The sequence below is a fragment of the Lissotriton vulgaris genome, unplaced genomic scaffold (genome assembly GCF_964263255.1).
Source record: "Lissotriton vulgaris unplaced genomic scaffold, aLisVul1.2 SCAFFOLD_2081, whole genome shotgun sequence".
In the NCBI taxonomy this organism is placed as follows: domain Eukaryota; kingdom Metazoa; phylum Chordata; class Amphibia; order Caudata; family Salamandridae; genus Lissotriton; species Lissotriton vulgaris.
In genome coordinates, this window is record NW_028252898.1 from 307,731 (window position 1) to 326,718 (window position 18,988).

Sequence of the window (18,988 nt, forward strand, 5' to 3'; positions counted from 1 at the left end):
AGAGAGCCACACAATGAGTTACAGATCTGATCAGATGCAGTTAAAAATGTATATTTGGAACCATCATTAATTAATTATTGAAAGCAAATGTATATTAACCCAGTATTGTAGTTTGTACAAACTTCAAGTTATAATATTTTTAAATTAGTTACAGTGAGTTATTGTTTTTGATTCTAGCTCAAAGCGGACAGAAGCAGTGAGTCAGTGCTGGCTAAATAACTAGTGAGGACAAGGCAGACAACAGGCAGAGAGTGCAATGGCAGACATCAGGTTGTGGTTGGCCGGAAAAAACACTGGAGCTAATACTCCAATGAATAATGCAGGAGAGAGTTCAGCAGTTGGGAAAAGGAAGTCATTAGAAGAAATCCACCAAAAGCAAAGGGAGTATGATAAAAAAAAAAAGACAGAGAGTTGTACAACAGAAATGGCTTGAAGATTTCAAGTGGGCAGTGATTGAAGAACAGGAAAGTAACGGAGCTGCTGCTGACCTAGTTGAGCCCAGTTTTAAAAAATCTCAAGTTTTGTATTGTGGAGTTTGCAGGAAATTTCCTCATCTCGCAGATACTAAGTCTTCCCTATATGTTGGTGTGACAGAAATTCAAAAGGGAGACGTTGGAATGGCACCACAAGAGCAAATTGCATGAAAAATGCATATTACATGAAGCTGCAATTCAAAAGCCACAGGAGACCTGCATAGCCAAATCAATCACAAAAAAGCATGAAAAAAATATCCGGCACTTAAACATTTTATTTAATACAGCCTATTATATTGCAAAACAAGGTGAGGCTTTTATTAAGTTTCCAAAACTCTGCTCACTGCAGAAAAAGAACAATCCTGAGTGGAATTTCGAAAATTATATGACTGATCATGCATGCCGTAACTTTGTAATAGCAATTTCCGAGACCCTAAAAATGACAATTCGATCCCAAATAGAAAATGCTAGGTTCATCAGTGTTCTGTCAGATGGGTCAACTGACAAAGGAATTCAGGAACAGGAACTTATTTATGTACGATTCGTTTGTGAAGGCACCCTTGTTACCCATCTGTGTGACATTGTCAGCATGAAAAACTCCAATGCGTCCGGAGTGAAAAATGCTATTATGGTTGGCCTGGAAAGCATGGGCATATCTCTGGATATTCTGAGCCAGAAATGCATTGGTCTGAATACAGATGGAGCTGCTGTAAACCTCGGCACTAAATCTGATGCTGTGAAGCAGCTACTGGATGAAGTCTCCAAGCATCAAAGATGTGACAATTGCAATCACATTGCAGTTGTGCACTGTGTAGCTCACAATCTAGAGCTTGCTGTGTGTGATGTTAAAAAAAAAGAGTTCATACATATCCAAATTTGAAGAGGTGCTCAAAGGATGTTTCAAACCATATTATTATTCACCTAAGCGGAGAAGGGAACTTAGAGATAGCTGATTATCTGGAAGAGCAGTTACAACATTTCGGTGGCTTGCAGCAAATCCGATGGGTAGCAAGTCAGCACAGGGCAGTAACAGCGCTTAAGACAAACTGGGAAGCTACAGTACTTCATCTTGAGCACCTTGCTACTGGTACTGATGAATATTCAAACAAAGCCAAAGGATTGCTTCATGACATGAAATCCGAGAAGTTTCTTTATTTCTTGCACTTCATGATAGACTTCACAGAGCTGCTTCAGCAAGTGTCTAAGGCATTTCAACAAGAAGATACGCTTATTTCTGAAGTTGCAAGAAGAATCGAGGTGCTTCAACAGAAGCTAATACTGCTGAAAACAAAGCCAGGAAAAGCACTAACACAATTTCAATTGCTTTTTAAAGATGGGAATTTCGCAGGGGTTCCGTTACTAACACAGGCAAAGCCTGCTAGAAAAGGCAGCTCTAATGAAACTAGTTGTCAAGGAAGACACTATTGAGTTACTAGACAATGCTCTTTCTTTTATGAGTGACCGCTTTTTGAAGCACATCTCAGGCAAGCCGCATTCTTTGTTTAACATTTTTGATTTTACTTTATGGCCAGACTCTGTTGAAAAGATTAGAGTTTTTGGGGATCAAGAATTTGAGGACCTTGTACAGTACTACAAAAAGGTACTTACTGATGAAGAAATTCAGTCTGCCCCTGGAGAGTGGCTAGATTTTAAACTGTACGTCTTTCATCAGAGGATGTTGCATAAGCCTGTATCCCTCTTCACTCAGCTATTGAAAAAACGCCCAGAAATAGTTAAAAATGTCCTTCCAATTTTAGAAATCATGCTTTCCATCAGTCCAACAACAGCAATATGTGAACGGGGGTTTAGCAGCATGAACCGAATAAAAAATGAGCTCCGTACGTCCCTTAAAAGTGACACCATGTCTGCTTTAATGCGAATCCAAGTAGATGGGCCAGAGTTAGACACTTTTGATCCAAACCCAGCCGTTTTGCATTGGCTTTCAGCAAATCCAGGAACAAGACATATTATGGGCCACAAACATCCTTGTCAAAACAACACTGTTGTTACTGACTCAGAAGATAGCGACTCAGTTTAATGCTACTCTGTTCAAATCAGCACCATTTTCCTTAACAACTGTGCATTTTTGTGTTTTACCATTCACTGTGGTGTCTGTCAATACTTCTGACAATTTGCCATGGTGGCAGCTGTTTGTCTCCTTTCGAGACACTGACTCCCAGTCACAGACCTGTGTTGAATCCATCATCATACTTTAGTTCACTGTTCTCCACCCCAGTTCAGGACTGGCTATGCAAATCAGTCTTGACCAATTTATTAAATAAAACTTCTGACAATTTGCCATGGAGCTGTTTGTCTCCTTTCGAGACACTGACTCCCAGTCACAGACCTGGGTTGAATCCATCATTGTTCTTTAGCTCACTGTTCCCCACCCCAGTTCAGGACTGGCTATATGGAAATTAGTCTTGATGACCCCTGTGCCTCATTGGAACAGTCCAGCCCGAACTGCCAAGCCATGGACTCCTGACCCTGCCCTTGGCACTTTTTTTCATACAAATTAAACACTGCCACAGCTACAGCAATGTAAATGAAACTTTGAGGACTTGGCAGCATAAACGGATTACAAAATGAGCTACATTCATCTGCCTCAAAGCTGACGGAGCGCTAATGCTGTATTTTGAAAGAACAAGCACTGACTCTGGCCATAAAGTTATTTCAAAGGGAAGGACAGAAGGCTGCGATCTGAAGAACGTAAACCTTAGCTCAGTCTGAGAATCAGCTTCCTCACTACAAGTAAGTGCCAGCCTGATATGTTGTATACATGTTAAAGTTTATAAGGTATTTTTTTGCCATGTATGTTCGCAGAAACCTTCCCCACAGCACTTTGATACACACATAGGGAGGTAAATGGATGAAATTTGCCGTTTATTTGGGTGGCCAACGTTTTCCTGGGTTGTTGGCGCTGCAAATGTTTTGAAAAAAGTCCATTATGCGATCAATTGTGGGTATAGTGCATTGCTGTTAGGTCGAGTAGAAAAGTCTACTCACTCGACCTGCAGGTCAAGGGAGATTTTTTAGATTTGTCGAGCCCTGATGTTGTTTTGTGATTGGACATGTAAATTCCCTCTGAATTGTTTTTTATGTGTATATATGTCTACCATTTGTATAGGTTTATGTATTTATATGTGTGTTATTCACAGCCCTGACGAAGTTCTAGTTACCACTGAACGAAATGCGTTGATTGGATAATGCAATGAACTTTAGTTGACTTAACAAAACTGATGACAACCCAAAATAGAGGCAAGATGGCGTCTGGCTAAAATCTCTGCTATGATGCTCCGCTGAGCATCCCCCGAAAAGACTGCTGAAGTCATTGTTAATACCTTCTGAACCAAGCATGAAGGTCTAAGAGTTAATACACCAAATCGAAAGGAATGCAGCAGGAAAACCCTTTCCGGAAGTTTATGTAATTCTCACCTGTATGCTGAGACTCCAGCACTCTCATCTCCCCCGCCGCGAGGACACCAGCCCGGTTTGGGCATCTCAGATTCACGCTGACCTGCATGAGTCGCCAGCAGCACGGCAGAGTCACAGGAGCACTGCTAGGAGCAGTCACACGCTCCTTCTCCAAAGGAGGATTTGCCAGATCATACACCGCTGTGGTCATTACGGGGACCTCTTGAAGACCGGCATAACTACAGTGCACTTTGCGTCAGCAGCGGCAAGAAACAAGTAAGAATGACAGGCAAAGAGGCGAGAGACGGGAAAGTGAAGAATGCGCTTGTACCCTCACAGTCTAGCACAACGCTAGCAATTACCCGGCAGAAAAAGCTGGACACTATGGGCACGAAAGGCAAAGGCGGGGGAGAGAAAGGGGAGAGCTTTGATAAGAACTCCTGAGGAAAAAGACATAGCGATCACTGCATCTGCAAAAAAAGGTCCAGCTCGATCACACAAAGAAACCGTCCACTCTCAGCCTCTAATCACTAGCAATTTCAGCGCTTCGAGAGGGGTGAAAAACGATCCCATTTCTCTAGTAGAGACACCCGGAGGGGTAACAGACGACGGGTCAGATTGAAGGAGGATTGACTGCTCATACCTCACCAGTGGGCTTGAGCGAATTTCAACCTCCAGACTTCCCCTTCCCCGCAGGCCAAGAGAATGAGGCAAATATCTTAACACCTTCGATCCAGTTGATAGTAGGTGGCCTTTTGGATAACACTGACAGTCTCAGCAATAACATCAGTATTCCAAGTGGCAGCATAAATACCACAGAAGAAGTTGCAAATTCTGTATAAACATTGCAAGCTGCTAGCAATATGCAGCAAGGTCACATACTGAAAACGCCTGATAATAAGGACAAGTTCTACTCCCTCACAGAGGATTCAGATTTATAAGACATTAGCATTTCTTTATCAAGCAGGGAGGAAGGGAGGAAGTGGTATAGCAGCTCTAATACTGACCCTCAGAAGAATAAATATGGCCTAAAAAAACTACAAAAGAAGAAAAGTAGGGGTAGCCATAAAAAGAAAAGAATTGTGACATATCCGAAAAAGAGGACACCACAGACCTTGAAGTGGGACTATAATGATACCCCGCTCATGATATTTTCTAACTCCACGGCGGCCTCCGGTGGTAATCAGCCAAAAATTGGTTGTGACAAAAGGGGGAACCACAGCGATCTATGAAGTGAACCAGCTCCGACTGATATTCTGCAATCTATCAAGAGCTACCAGGAGGAAGTCAAAGCAGATAGTCGCAGATCTTGTCTGGCTGCAAAGAAACTGCAAGGGGCAGACAGGAAGGTTGGTAAAACCTGCACCGAAATCGCTGATCGAATGGCTTCGGTGGAAGAAAGGACGGAGAATGTAGAAAAAGATGTTACCACGCTGAAAACACAGAATGATGAACATGAGGGAGTGGTTAAAGATCTTATGTGGAAGATGGAGAACAGGAAAACCGGCATAACAATCTCCATTTCCGAGGGATCCCAGAAGGTGCCGAAAAAGATGACCCCAGAAAATTCATGATTACGTTTCTCAAAGGGGCATTTCCAGAGCTACACTCCTGAGGTTGGGATATAGAAATTCAGAGAGCTCACTGGTGCCCTCTGTCTCCCACTAAACACACCTCGGCACCACAACAACATACTCGTGCTATGCTTTTGTTCTTTGGTAACTTCCTACTCTGGCAAACTCTTTATGACTTGGCTAGACACACAAACAAGCGGGCTTTTGGCTGAATAACTTTTCACCAGACCTGATTTTGTGCATGCCAAAGTTGAGTGCAGGTGATGACTCAAGCAGCTCTTTGAACCATTTCAGAAACTTGGTGCAGAGGTGTACCTTCAAAATCCGGCCAGACTAAAAGTTGTATATCAAGGGGCTACACATAGTTTCGTTTCGGAAATCCAGGCTAAAAAGTATTTGGAGGAAGTCTCAGGACATAAGTAACGGTGGCAATGTCTATAGTATTGGAAACTCCTTTGCCCTGGCCCGATAAAGAGAGCTAGACAGCGGTACTGATCCTGGGAATTAGATGTTAATAACCTTAGGAGTTTTTCTTCTTCCCAGTCTTTTTATCTCTATTGGTGATTATTATGGCATGGGTTTTTTTTATGGTGTACAGTTTCTACAAAAGGTCACATTTCAGGGGGGGGAGCCTCAGCGGGCACGCGGGGCTCTGCTTGACAGATGCCAAACCCCTGGCCTTGTTGTGGCCAGGTAACCTCTAAATGTGGTGGAGGGTGGTGAGGTGGGGGAGGGAGGGGGTGTGGAGGGTCAGACAGGTCGTTATAAAGAGTAAGAGAAAATTCAATAGGTTAAAATGGTAGGATGTTAATATCAGGACACAGAGTAACAAGTGGGCCATGCAAAAATTTGAGCAAACATCCAGATCATACACCTGAATGGGATGGAAGTGCTAAAAGTTTTATCCATGAATATCTGTGGTTTAAACAACATTAACACCTTGGCTGCTAGGTGTTTTCCCCTCCTGTGCTGCAGGCACTCATTTTCCCATTGTTCATGACGAGCTCAGCTCGTCATCAGCACAGCTCAACCGTGCATCATGACGAGCTGAGCTCGTCATCAGCATCGAAAGGGTTAAAAAAGGCAAATAGTAGCGACAGGATTACAAGCATTGGGCAGGAATATTGTCTGTTTACAGTAAAACACACATTGAGGGTTCACAAATGCACATTTTAAAAATAGTAGGGTATAGGCTGATTTGTTTAATGACACAGGGTGCTCGGGTGCGGGGGGTTGCTATTCTAGCTAAGGGCAGCAAGTATGTTTTTAGCCACTCTAAAGCAGATACATTTGGACTCTGGGCAGTCACAGAATGCCAATATGGAAATGGGCAAAAGATAACTTTACAAAATAAATGGTAGCAACAGTGATGATCCATCTGTTTTCGATGAGAACTCAAGTGAACTCACGCACTGGCCACTACCTTTCATGATTTGTGGGGACTTTACCCCTTCCCTACTGGCTCAATTCCCCTGCTGTGCTCAGCTCGTCATGGCATACACCTCTCGCATGCTCATGACTAGCTGAGCTCGTCACAGGTGCATTGGCTCCCGTGGAACGCTCAGCACAGCAAGGGAATTCTCCCTGCACCTGAGCGTTCCACGGGCCATGACGAGCTGAGCTCGTCATGAGCATGCGAGAGGTGTATGCCATGACAAGCTGAGCTCGTCATGCGCATGCAAGGGGTTAATATCAACCTTCCCAATGATGGGTCTATGAAGGATGGCTGGCAATATGTAGGTTGAAAACCTAATGTTTTCAAGGCATTGAAACATGTGTCATACGCATGGGTTAGTGGATCGCTGGCAGACTTTAAAACCTAATGACACGGGGTATACCTTCTTTTCTAACCGGCATCTTACCCATGTAAGAATAGATTATATATTGATGTCTAATTCACTGAAATCTAAGTGCCAAATGGAAAAGTTGCCTCGAATTCCATCAGACCATAACCCTCTAATTTGCACCATCGAAATAGGACCAGGAAATAGAACACCTAGATCCTGGACTTTTGAGAAGTCCCTGCTTTTAGATGATAAATATTGTGCTCACATGAGAGTGGATCCCTACATTTCTAATAGATAATATTGGGAGTGCTTCAATTGAAGTAGTGTGGGATTCCCTAAAGGCAGGGGTGCGAGGGGAGACGTTGCAATATTCATGGGAATCATAGTTGGGACCCAGAGAATTGTCCTCTCTGAACACTGTAAATTCAGACCGCTTCCCTTGAGGCATGTTACATTCTCTGGTCCTGGGGTGTCGGCACACACTCTTTTGAGCATTAATTGTCACTCATTGCCTAAACACCAGGCTGAGGTGTTCGATCTCCTACAGGAACACTCACCTGAGATGATTTTCCTAATGGAAACGTGGCTTTGTGAATCCTCTGTGGCCATTCCAGCACTTGCTCTTCCTACGGGCTATGCTATACGTAGCATAAATAGATCTGGAAGAAGAGGGGCGGTATTGCGATTATTTACAAATCAGTCCATTCTTGCAGTCTGCCCCCCTTACATCTTCCTGACTGCGAGAGCTCACTATTTAAAATTTCACTGAATGCTAACTTCACTTTCTCCGGTCTGCTCATCTATCGACCTCCTGGCACATCTAAAACCTTTCGAGAAGACCTAATAAATACTATCATAGCGCTGGCTCTCCAGACTGCCAACTTTAACATTATAGGCTATCTGAACCTCCAGCTAGAGCTACAAGAATCCTCAGAGATTGTCAGCTTTCTGGGGGATTTGGCAGCCTATCAGCTGATTCAACTGATGCTCAGCGCGACACACAGAGCGGGCATCTCCTTGACCCTACTTTTTCTAATCTAGAGCCACTGGAAGTTTTGTCACCGCTCCCTATGATCTGGACAGATAATTCTCTCATCCTGATGTGGCTAATGATAGTTGGTCAAAAGTCTCAGCTTAATCAACATCCCTCCTTAAAACGGCCCTAGCATAAATTGAACCAAGTAGACTTCCTCAGCCCTGAGTGCAAAGCCTCTGGTAAAAACCACAAACAAGGAAGAGGCAAATGCATTCTTCCAAAGGTGGATAATTCAAGCCTTAGATATCCGTATTCCACTCAAACTTACGCACTCTAAAAGCACTAGGGCCAACGCCTGGTTCTTAGATCTAAATCTCACTAAGAAAAACTGGACAGATCTTGGAGGAGGTCATATGACCCCCAGGCCAAAGAACTATATAGAGCGGCCATCACTACTCCAGCTGGATTAGTACTAGCACCAACTGCAATAAATCTATTTTTTCTCTACTGAAAGACCTGATTTCCACACCAGGGGAATTGGGCTATACTATCTCTTCCAACAAACACTGTGAAGATAGAGTAACCTTTTGAAGAAGGTTGAACATATCTACCAAAATTTGGATCATGGTATATCCCCAGGGTTTGCTGGAAGAATGTTCCTACTGGCTCCGAGACTGTCCTTCTTGCACCTCTATTTCCCTGAAGGAATTAGAGAGACTAGTTGTAAAAATGATATCTGGATCTCCAGATGATCCTCTTAAACCAGACGCTTTCAGGAAAATTCAACAAGGTCTCTTGCCTGAGTGTCTGGAGCTACTTAATCTCTCCCTCTCGACTGCGATGGTGCCTAAGTCATGAAAACACGCAAAAGTGGTCCCTCTACTCAAGAAACCTATACTTGACACTAATAAATCAGAGAATTACCGCCCACAATGTCATTATTCCCTTTCATCTAAAAAATTTGGGAAGCACATGTGAACTCTATTCTAATACAGTTTCTAGAATCAAACCCTATACTTGACAGTTCACAGAATGGGTTCCAGCCAAGATACAGCACAGAGTCCGCTTTACTGGCTGTGGCAGAACAACTCAAATCCGTGCTAGATGCCAGCAGCACATCAGCGCTGGTGCTGCTGGACCTAAGCACCGCGTATGACAAGGTGTCCCATGAAATCCTGCTTCTACGCTTGGAGTAGATAGGAATTAGAAGTGAAGCTCTAGAGTGGTTCATATACTTTTGCACTGCTGAGAGACGGGGGTGTTGGTAATTTAACTCCCGGGGACTATTTAGAAAATTTGATTCATAAGTGCGAGAGAATGTCGGACGAGGCGCTGCTCAAACGTGAGAAGGCAGCTGAAGAGTTATTCGATAATTTGCTGACTATTCCGGAGTCTATTAATCAACACACGCCGGAGGCAGAGCAAAGTGTGGATGTAAAATCATTACTCAAGGCGCTGGAGAAAAATACCCGCAAAATTAACAAAGTGGTGGGAAATTAAATCACTACAAAAATACCATGAAGTGAATAGAACTCCTCGAGGGCTGAGAATAATGTTAGCCCCGAGTTTTGAAAATCCTAACCCACTACTCCTAAAAGACTGGGCAGAGAGCAATTTAGAAGTTTCTATGCGACTTGTGTGCCTGTTAATTAAGTACACAGTGATTGACAGGGAAGAGAATGTCAACGAAATAAGTTGCATTAAACAAGAATTGCTCCTTTTAACAACTCCAGCCAACAAAGACTATATAGACAAACGTTTACGAGATATGGCAGTACGTATTAAGAAACAGGAAGATACGATCAAGGCCAGAAAAGCATACAAATTCACTCGTGATAAGAACGATTACGAGCGAGGCCAAGTCTTTACCTTTGCCCGCAAGTATGACTTAATTAAAAAACAAGGAAGTGCAGGGGCGCAATCTAAACCAAACAAAGAACCAAAAGCTGGTACCAGCAAAGTCACCGCTTCGTCGTCTGATGCTAGCATTACAATTTCCGACACAGAAACAGAAGGCAGTGGTTCGGAAACGAGTAGTAATGCAGCTTTGGGGCCCCTGACATACGCTGAAGAAATGAATTACATTCATCAGCAGAGAAATCAACCCTGCGATCAAGGAATGCCAACCTTCCTACAACCAACGCAGGAACTACAAAAGGCGGCAATGACGAAAATGTGCAAAGCAGAGGACGAGGACGATTCTACAGAAAGAAACAACAGAACAAGTAGACGTAAGTGCTCAGAACACGATCATTAATCTTACCAATGTTGAATTAAATACTGCGGAACTGCAATTATTGAGTCTGGGGCCGAGTTATTGCCCAGAGAGCAATTTTAATTTTGTGGACACGAGAGTTGATGACTATAAGTTTATACGTAAGCTTAAATTAGCTAAATTCTTTAAGATCAAAAACCAAACAACAACTGTCAACTCTATTGATGCCCCTGCTCCTAACAGACTGATTGCTAAGCAAATTTCCCTTTTAAAAACTTTGTTCTCCCTGGGTAGAGATGTAATGGACAATTCACAACCGACCAGTACTCAACAAATAGCTAATGAGGAAGGAATAATAATTTCTGCAGCTGGAGGGAGCCCGTTCAAGGCATCATCCACGTTTGTCCCGATAATGCCGCGTGACGCTCTAGACATTTTCCATGATCGGGTCACGGAAGAACTAAAGAAATTACACATCAGGACAATAAGGGCAGAACAAAGATGCAAAGTTTCGAAATCCACACAATATTTTCAATTAATGGAGAAGTTAAAAACCAACAATTCAGTGGTTGTGAAGAACTCCGACTAGGGGGGATATCTGGTACTCTGGGACAAAACTGAATACAAAACAGAGGCTTATCGACATCTGAACAATGCAGAGTGTTATGAGCAATCCAATGGCATGGGAGTTAGCAGGGTTAATAAAGAATATAAAACACAATTGATGGCTTGGAAGAGAGAAGGATTAATAACTAAGGATGAACTTTGTTTCTTAAGCAAGGAGTTTCCCACCCTACCAACCTTCTATCTTATTCCAAAAGTCCACAAATTAACTACGCCAGTTCCAGGACGTCCCATTATTTCTGCCAGAGACAGTGTTTTTGAAAACACATCCAAGTATGTGGATCACTATCTTCAGGAACACGTTATCTCTCTGCCTACCTACCTTAGAGATACCAAAGATTTTCTTTGCAAATTGGACTCTATCACTTGGTCAGAAAATTATCTCCTTATGACTCTTGATGTGTCTTCCCTATACACGAGTATCAGACATGAAGATGGTTTAAATGCAGTTGAACATTTTTTTGCAGAATAGAAACATAGCATTCTACAATCATAACAAAATGTTACTAAGCATGATCCGTCTATGTCTAAATAACTTATTTTTGTTTGATGGGAAAGTGTTCAAGCAGCTACAAGGTGTTGCCATGGGTGCATGCTTCTCCCCCAGCTACGCGTGTTTACACGTGGGCTGGTGGGAGGAGCATGTACTCAGGGGTCAACACAAGTATTTATCTGACAAGCATCTGATGTACATTTGGAGATATATTGACGACATATTTATTGTTTGGAAGGGGAGTGCATCTGAAGCAAAAGCCTTTGTAAATACCATCAATGAAAATGATTTGAATTTGCAGTTTACCGCACATATTGATCAATATTGAGTGAATTTTTTGGACATTGCAGTAATTATTGAGAACAATCAGATTACCACGCAGTTGTATCGCAAACCCAAAGCAGGAAATTCCTTGCTGCATGCATCTAGCTTTCACCCAAAACATACCATCACTGGCTTACCATATGGAGAAATTTTAAGAATATGTAGAACATGTAGCACCACCATAGCCATGACAACAGCGCAACAATCAGCCAAAAGCAGATTGCTACAACGTGGCTACTCTGCCAAACTGTTGGACTCTGCATTAGCTAAAGCCAATGCTAAGGATAGAAATGAATTGCTTTTCACACAAAAAGATAAGAGCCTCCCCCTAACATCGCAATCGGTGGGCAATACCCCTGTTGCGGAGCCAACAACAAGCAACAAGTCACCATGTAGGTTTATATCTACATTTAGTAGACAGGCAAACACGATAAAAAGCATTATCAATGCACAATGGCCAATTATATTGCCCGACACAGTCCTGGCTCAAACATTACCTATTAGACCAAACTACACTTATCGCAAAGCTAGATCTATGCGCAGTGACTTGGTTAGAACAAGCCCAGAATGGAGATTAACAAAAATTGGCTCACTGCTAGCTTTAGCTTTTTTAAATGCAACACAGGCCGAGCATGTAAGTTTGGTGTCAACACCAAGACATACACTGATGGCTTCTCCAATACACCAGTGAAACTAAAGGGACACTATACATGCCGCACCGACTATGCGTTTTATGTGTTGCAATGTGGCTGTGGTCTCCGCTATGTGGGGAGCACTAAGGTCCCAGTCCACCAACGAATACTGCAACATCTGCGAGCGACTGTAAATTCGGATAGCACATATCCAGTGGCACGCCACATTAATGATGAACACGGTAGCAACCTCAGTATGCTACAATATTTTGTTATTGACAATGTGCCTCCTAGTAAACAAGGCGGTGATCGCGAGAAAAGGTTGGGACAACTGGAGACTAAATACATCCTTGAACTCAACTGTAAGACACCGAATGGGTTAAATATTTGCGAGGATATTCACCATTTTTTGTAGGACCATTGTCCTTGACTCCATCAAATATGGACCGTTGGTGTTTCTCAACATACTGCAGTAGGTCCTTGCTCACCTTATGTATATATTTTTTTCATATATAGTAAGATTGACCGTAGTTTTTCTGATGCCCGATCTATTTTCTGATGCCTGACCTTTTCTTAAATGTTATTAGTTAGAAACACATTGATAAGTGTATTTCTTATGACACTAACAATATAATCAATTTGTCTGCCTATATTGCTAGCTTTTGTCTGAATTTGAAATCCTCCACTCTAAGAAGATTTAAAAAGTTTTTTAATGGATTGATAGATATTCGCCCAAGAAAAAATAACCATATATAAGTTAATGGGTGACAGCTACAGTCCCAAAAAAGACTTAATTCATGCTGATCCTTCTTAACCAGTTTAATTCAGTGTCTGTTAAGCACTAACTGGTTTAGTATGATGACCACAACAATTTTTTAACTACACAAAACTTTATTTGCACTTTAGAATCACTTTGCACTTAGTGTTTTTTATTGCGATCATAGTTTGGAGTCGTAGGCATTTTCAACCGATAATTACTTTGTAAGGTCTGTTTAGATAAATGCGGCATTAAGCTGCAACAGGTTCTTCATTACATGATAAAATGCTTTGGTTGGGTATCAATATTTATGCATTGAATTTGTTATTAATGTTATATACCCAGATTTCATCTCAAAGCGTCAAGGAATTAAATTGGTTGACTATAAGATCCCAATCTAATGATATTAGTACCAATAATTTTTCTACATATGATTAAATGTTTTGGTTGGGTATCAATATTTGTGCATTTATGCATTGAAGCTGTTGAAGAATGTTATAAACCCAGAACTGACTTCATAGCATTAAGTAATCGAATCGGTTGATCTTATAATTATAGTTTAATGGTATTGGTACGAAAAATCACGCTTGACTCCATTGATTTGACAAAAGCCGTTTTCCAAATTTTAACAAATGTATTGGGACAGGTAATATTTCAAATTAACTGAAAGAAATAATCAGTCAACATGATGTAATGTTGAATGTATATGCATTTGTGCTGGAATTATATTTTGGAAAACAGATGTGTAGTTTATATCGCAGTATGTCTTCACTGTCTACCATTTGTGTAGCTCAAACAATCACGTGACCACAGTCACCAATGTATTTAAATTTAGTTGTTTGAGGAGCAGGGTTATGTGAGCAAGGCTACACATTAGCCGAAACGCGTCATCCTGCCCGACATCTCGCACTATTTATAAATAAAGTCACTGCAGCCAGCAGTGTAAGCTGATTTTGGAGTCCGTGTCTTTCTCCGTTTGGTGGTTTTAATCGCCGGAGCGGTAATTGGAGATAAATATAATATAATATATATATATATATATATATATATATATATAACTTCCAATATGCACAAACAAGAGTGGACATTTTTCAATTTGTGCGTAAAATCAAGTTAAAAAAGTTCTTTTCTACCAAAGCTACAAAATCAAAACCCACAGGGATCAGTGCAGCAGTAGGGGGAAATACTGAGACACTTACAGCAGGTGACATGGATCTCAGAATGGACCTTATTGGTCTTCAAGGCGAAAGTACCCAACTGCCAGCAAGTGCCATGAACCAGCCAACGATAGGGGCTGGCCTAACAGACTTTAAACCTAAATCCACCTTCTGTCCTGTCATGGCCAAGGACAATATAGACTAATACCATGAGTTGGTGGTTTTAGACATTAAAAAATTGTAACACAAAGTGGCACGTACAAAAATCAAATACTCGAGAAGGGACCAAGAATATCATGGCCTGATAAAAAAAACTACAAATGTGTAAATCTATATTCATCAGACAGGCGGATAAAGGTGGCAATGTCATCATTTGGCCCAGAGAAAAATGCATGGAGGAGGCCTGGAGGCACGTAAATGACAAAAACTGTTATAAAAGAGTTGACATTGCTACAATCAAGACCTTTTGGAGCAAATTTTACATGAAGCTTGTGGCATGGAAAGGCTTGGGACTCATCAGTTCAGATGAGTACAAATATTTACGAAATGATCACCCAGTCATACCATGTATATACTTTATCCCTAAAATCCACAAGGACTCCAAAAATCCACCTGGCAGGCCTATCATCTCTGCCTGTGGAAGCCTCCTAGAGAATACCTCTAAATACATTGATTTTTTTTCTACAGGAGCACATGAATGCCTTGCCCACTTTCATTCAGGACACTGGGGATTTCCTAAGGAAACTAAAAAACATTCTGTGGCAAGAGGATTATTTACTAGTCACATTAAACATAACTTTGTTGTACACAAGCATTAACCAAGTGGATGGCCTTAAAGCTGTCAAACATTTTTTGCAAAATAGACACAACACAATGATTACTGATATGATCGAACTGTTTCTTTGCAATAATTATTTTATGTTTGACAAAAATGTGCTTCCAACAAACAAGAGGGGTGGCGATGGGTTCCTGCTTCTCCCCCAGCTATGCCTGTTTGCATATGGGGCTGTGGGAGAGGCAGGTACTCGGGGGCCAATACTCAGAGGTTATGCTCAATCATGTGATTTGTATTTACAGATACATAGATGATCTGTTTATGATATGGAGAGGGGAAGAAAGTGAAGCGAAGGCATTTGTTGAGAATCTCAATATTAACTCCCTCAACCTCCATTTCACATTCAACATCAGTGATACCACAGTCAACTTTCTAGATGTGGAAGTGTTTATTAGTCACCAAACGATTCAGACTAGGCTGCATCGAAAAGCCACTGCAGGAAATACACTTTTGCATGCATCAAGTCACCATCCCCGCCATCTAATAAACAGCATCCCCTACGGGGAGATGCTACGCATTAAAAGAATATGCAGTAGGCAGGAGGATGTGACAAAGGAACAAGCAGCATGCCGTTTCCGTTTTCTGGCAAGAGGCTATGATGACAAGGTCATTAGAGCAGCCATGAAACGTACGGAAACACTCCCCAGGGACGAAGCCTTAATAACTAAAGCTATGAGGCTAAACACCCAACCAGTGCCTAGTGAAAACCCAATCCGCCTAATAGCTACATATAACAAGCAACATTGTGCTATTAGGAGTATTATGACAAAACACTGGCCATTAATCCAAAATGACCCAACGTTAAAAATGGGGTCTACAACTGCACCCACCAATCCTTACCGAAAGGCGGGTTCAATGGAAAATAGCTTGGTGACTAGCGGTCCAGAGGTCATAGTAAAATCTGACTGGTTAAATAGTAGAAAAGGTTTCTATAAGTGCCTCACCTGCAAAGCCTGTAAACATGGGACTAATAAAAAGTCATATGTTTCTCCATTTTCTGATAAACCCATTCTCATCAAGAAATATTTAACATGCAAGACTGAATTTGCAATCTATGTTTTGAAGTGTCCCTGTGGTTTAAGGTACATTGGCAGCACTAAACTTCCAGCCCATCAGAGAGTACTACAGCATATGAGGGCAATCACTAATTGTGATGAAGCGTACCCGGTCGCTAGACACTTCAATGATTGCCATAAAAGAGAACTTAATCTTTTACAATATTATGTAATAGATGCAGTAATGCCCTTGCGTAGGGGTGGTGACAGGGAAGGGATCCTCAGAAAACTAGAAACACACTACATCTTAAACCTCGATAGTAAACATCCTGGAGGTTTAAACGCTTGGGAGGATCTGCACACTTGTCTGTGAATAGTGAGGTTGTCACGTACTCCCTTGTCACCTTGCATATTGCTTCATGCGCATTATGAATTGGTCTTTCAATATACAATTACAGTTAAATCTTGATGATACAGTTTCAGTTTAGTTTTTCAAGTTTACAGAATGGTTTTTTAATGTAAAAATCATTTTATTCATAGCACTTAAGTATTTTTTTATATATAACATATTTTTAATATGCATTTTATACTATTGAAAGGCTTTTTAATAGTAGAATAGCATATTTTTGCACATTTATTATTTTGCACAGGTTTTATGCACTTACATTTAGGTTTTACAAGTGAGTCATCTTCCATTGTGGTTTTAATTGTAACAGTGCTGCTAGCAGATCAAATGTTTTAGACGCAAATTAACATAAAAATTTAGTTTTTCTTTTTGCCTTCTAAAATTTTAATTGTATTTTCCAAATATTATGAAAATTAATCAAAGTCAGACATGTCATTATCAATTGAGAATTTATTAACAAAGTCGTGACATGCTATTTGAGCTGTAATGATTTTCTGGTTTTAATTCTCCTGATTTTATGAATGATTTTAAACATATCGTTTGTAAACTGATTACCAAGTGTTTTGTTAGGTCATACAGTATTTTACTGTATATCTTCTTTTAAACCTTGAACTTGCACTGTTTAAACATAGTATTTTATCTATGTTCATGATGACGCTATTGATGGTAATAGGCATTTGCACTTTAAATTTGTAAAAAGCACATCAAAGCGCGTCATGTGATCAAGGGCCAGGGAGGCCCGAAACGCGTCATGGCTAGGTGCGGGGGTTTGAGCACTCAAACAAAATTGCACCTTGATTTTGGGTCCGCAGTCGTCTTTTAACAACGTTGTGGAGTTTGATTTTTCTGCTAATATATATATAATTTGATGTATACCCCTTTAATTTAAACAGGATATACTACCGATCATGTGATCAACCATGCTATTTATGTTACTTCCTTCCTTCTTTTCATGACATGTGATCAAGCCTCGGCTGAGGTGAAACGCGTCATGGCGACTGGTGGGCTGTTATTCATCACGAATAAAAAGCACTGAGAACGAGAGCACGGAGTCTGTGGCTTTACTCAAATTTCCGTTTTGTTGCGTGGCGTGGGCTGTGCTGTGCTGTGCTGCTTCGGACTGAACGTAATACTGTGTACCCAGCAGCTTCCAGGGTACGAGTAAAGCCCCTCCTCTACAAGTGGCCAGAAGCGGCAGGAAGTAATTGGCTTCGTGACCCGGAGCCGGATTCTGTACTCCGTTGTGGAGGAAGCCGCGAGAAGCCCCTGCGTAAGAAGCACACACCGAACCCTGAATGGAGGAGCCGAGTGTCTAAACGCTACTGGGATACTTCGACAACCGGGTCAAGGTATGGTGGCTTAAGAAAACGCAGTGAGGAGTGTGCACGCATTCGGTCTCAGGGAATATCTCTATTTGACTGAATTCGTTTCGTTATCAGGATTGTCATTAACAAGCCGTATTCACCATGTCGGCCGCCGTGTTAAGAAGCAGGGAGCAGGCTGCCGAACTTGTGTTTGTCACCCCGGCTGGGGGGGCAACAGCATCAACATCGGTGGGAAATGCTGCTAGCGCTGTTAATCCAACGGCGCGCGATTTGTATTGCAAATTGGAGAAGCTGATGAAAAAAGAGACTTCCAAATGGTGGGAGAACAAGTCCCCGTCAATGTACTTGGAAGTTGGTCGCATACCACGTGGCCTTCGAATTACCCTGGCCCACAGCTACGAAACTCCCGATCCCCGCATGCTCGAGGAATGGGCAGCGGCTAATCTAGAATCCTCAGCGAAACTTATGAAGATCCTAATAAAATATGCTGAGAGTGATCGTATGAAAATCCAAAATGAGATTGAGTCCGTGGAAGCGGAATTGGAAAAACTGGGGGGAGATGAGGCCATTTTGAAAAAGATGAGGGAGGAAATGGAATTTCGGCTCCAGAAGGAGGAGGAAATAATCAAAAAGTGCAAGGCGTTTAAGTTTGAAAGAGACAGATTGGACTACTTAAATGGGCACATATTCACCTTCGCACGAAGATTTGAAAAAAATAAGAGCCAGCTGGGAGGTAACAGTCGTGCAAACGCTACAAAGGGAAACACAAGCTCTGCCTCGTCGATCAGTTTGAGCTCTACAGAAGGCAGTGAAATGGAAGGTAAACTGCACAATACACCGTTGGGGTTTACCGCACTCACACCTGCACAGGAGGTGAGCCGCCTGTGCGAGGCCAGGCGCGAAACTTTAAGGCCAAGGGTGAACTTTGCCCAAGCAGAAAAAGTGCAAACCGCAAACGGTCAGAGCGACGCAAACGCCACAAAGAAAAGTGGAACAACCAA

At 41.8% G+C, this 18,988-nt stretch overlaps 1 pseudogene; it reads left to right on the forward strand.

Moving 5' to 3' along the window:
• The first annotated feature begins 256 nt into the window (after positions 1 to 256).
• On the forward strand, positions 257 to 1,353 carry LOC147661218 (zinc finger protein 862-like; annotated as a pseudogene).
• The last annotated feature ends 17,635 nt before the right edge of the window (positions 1,354 to 18,988 follow it).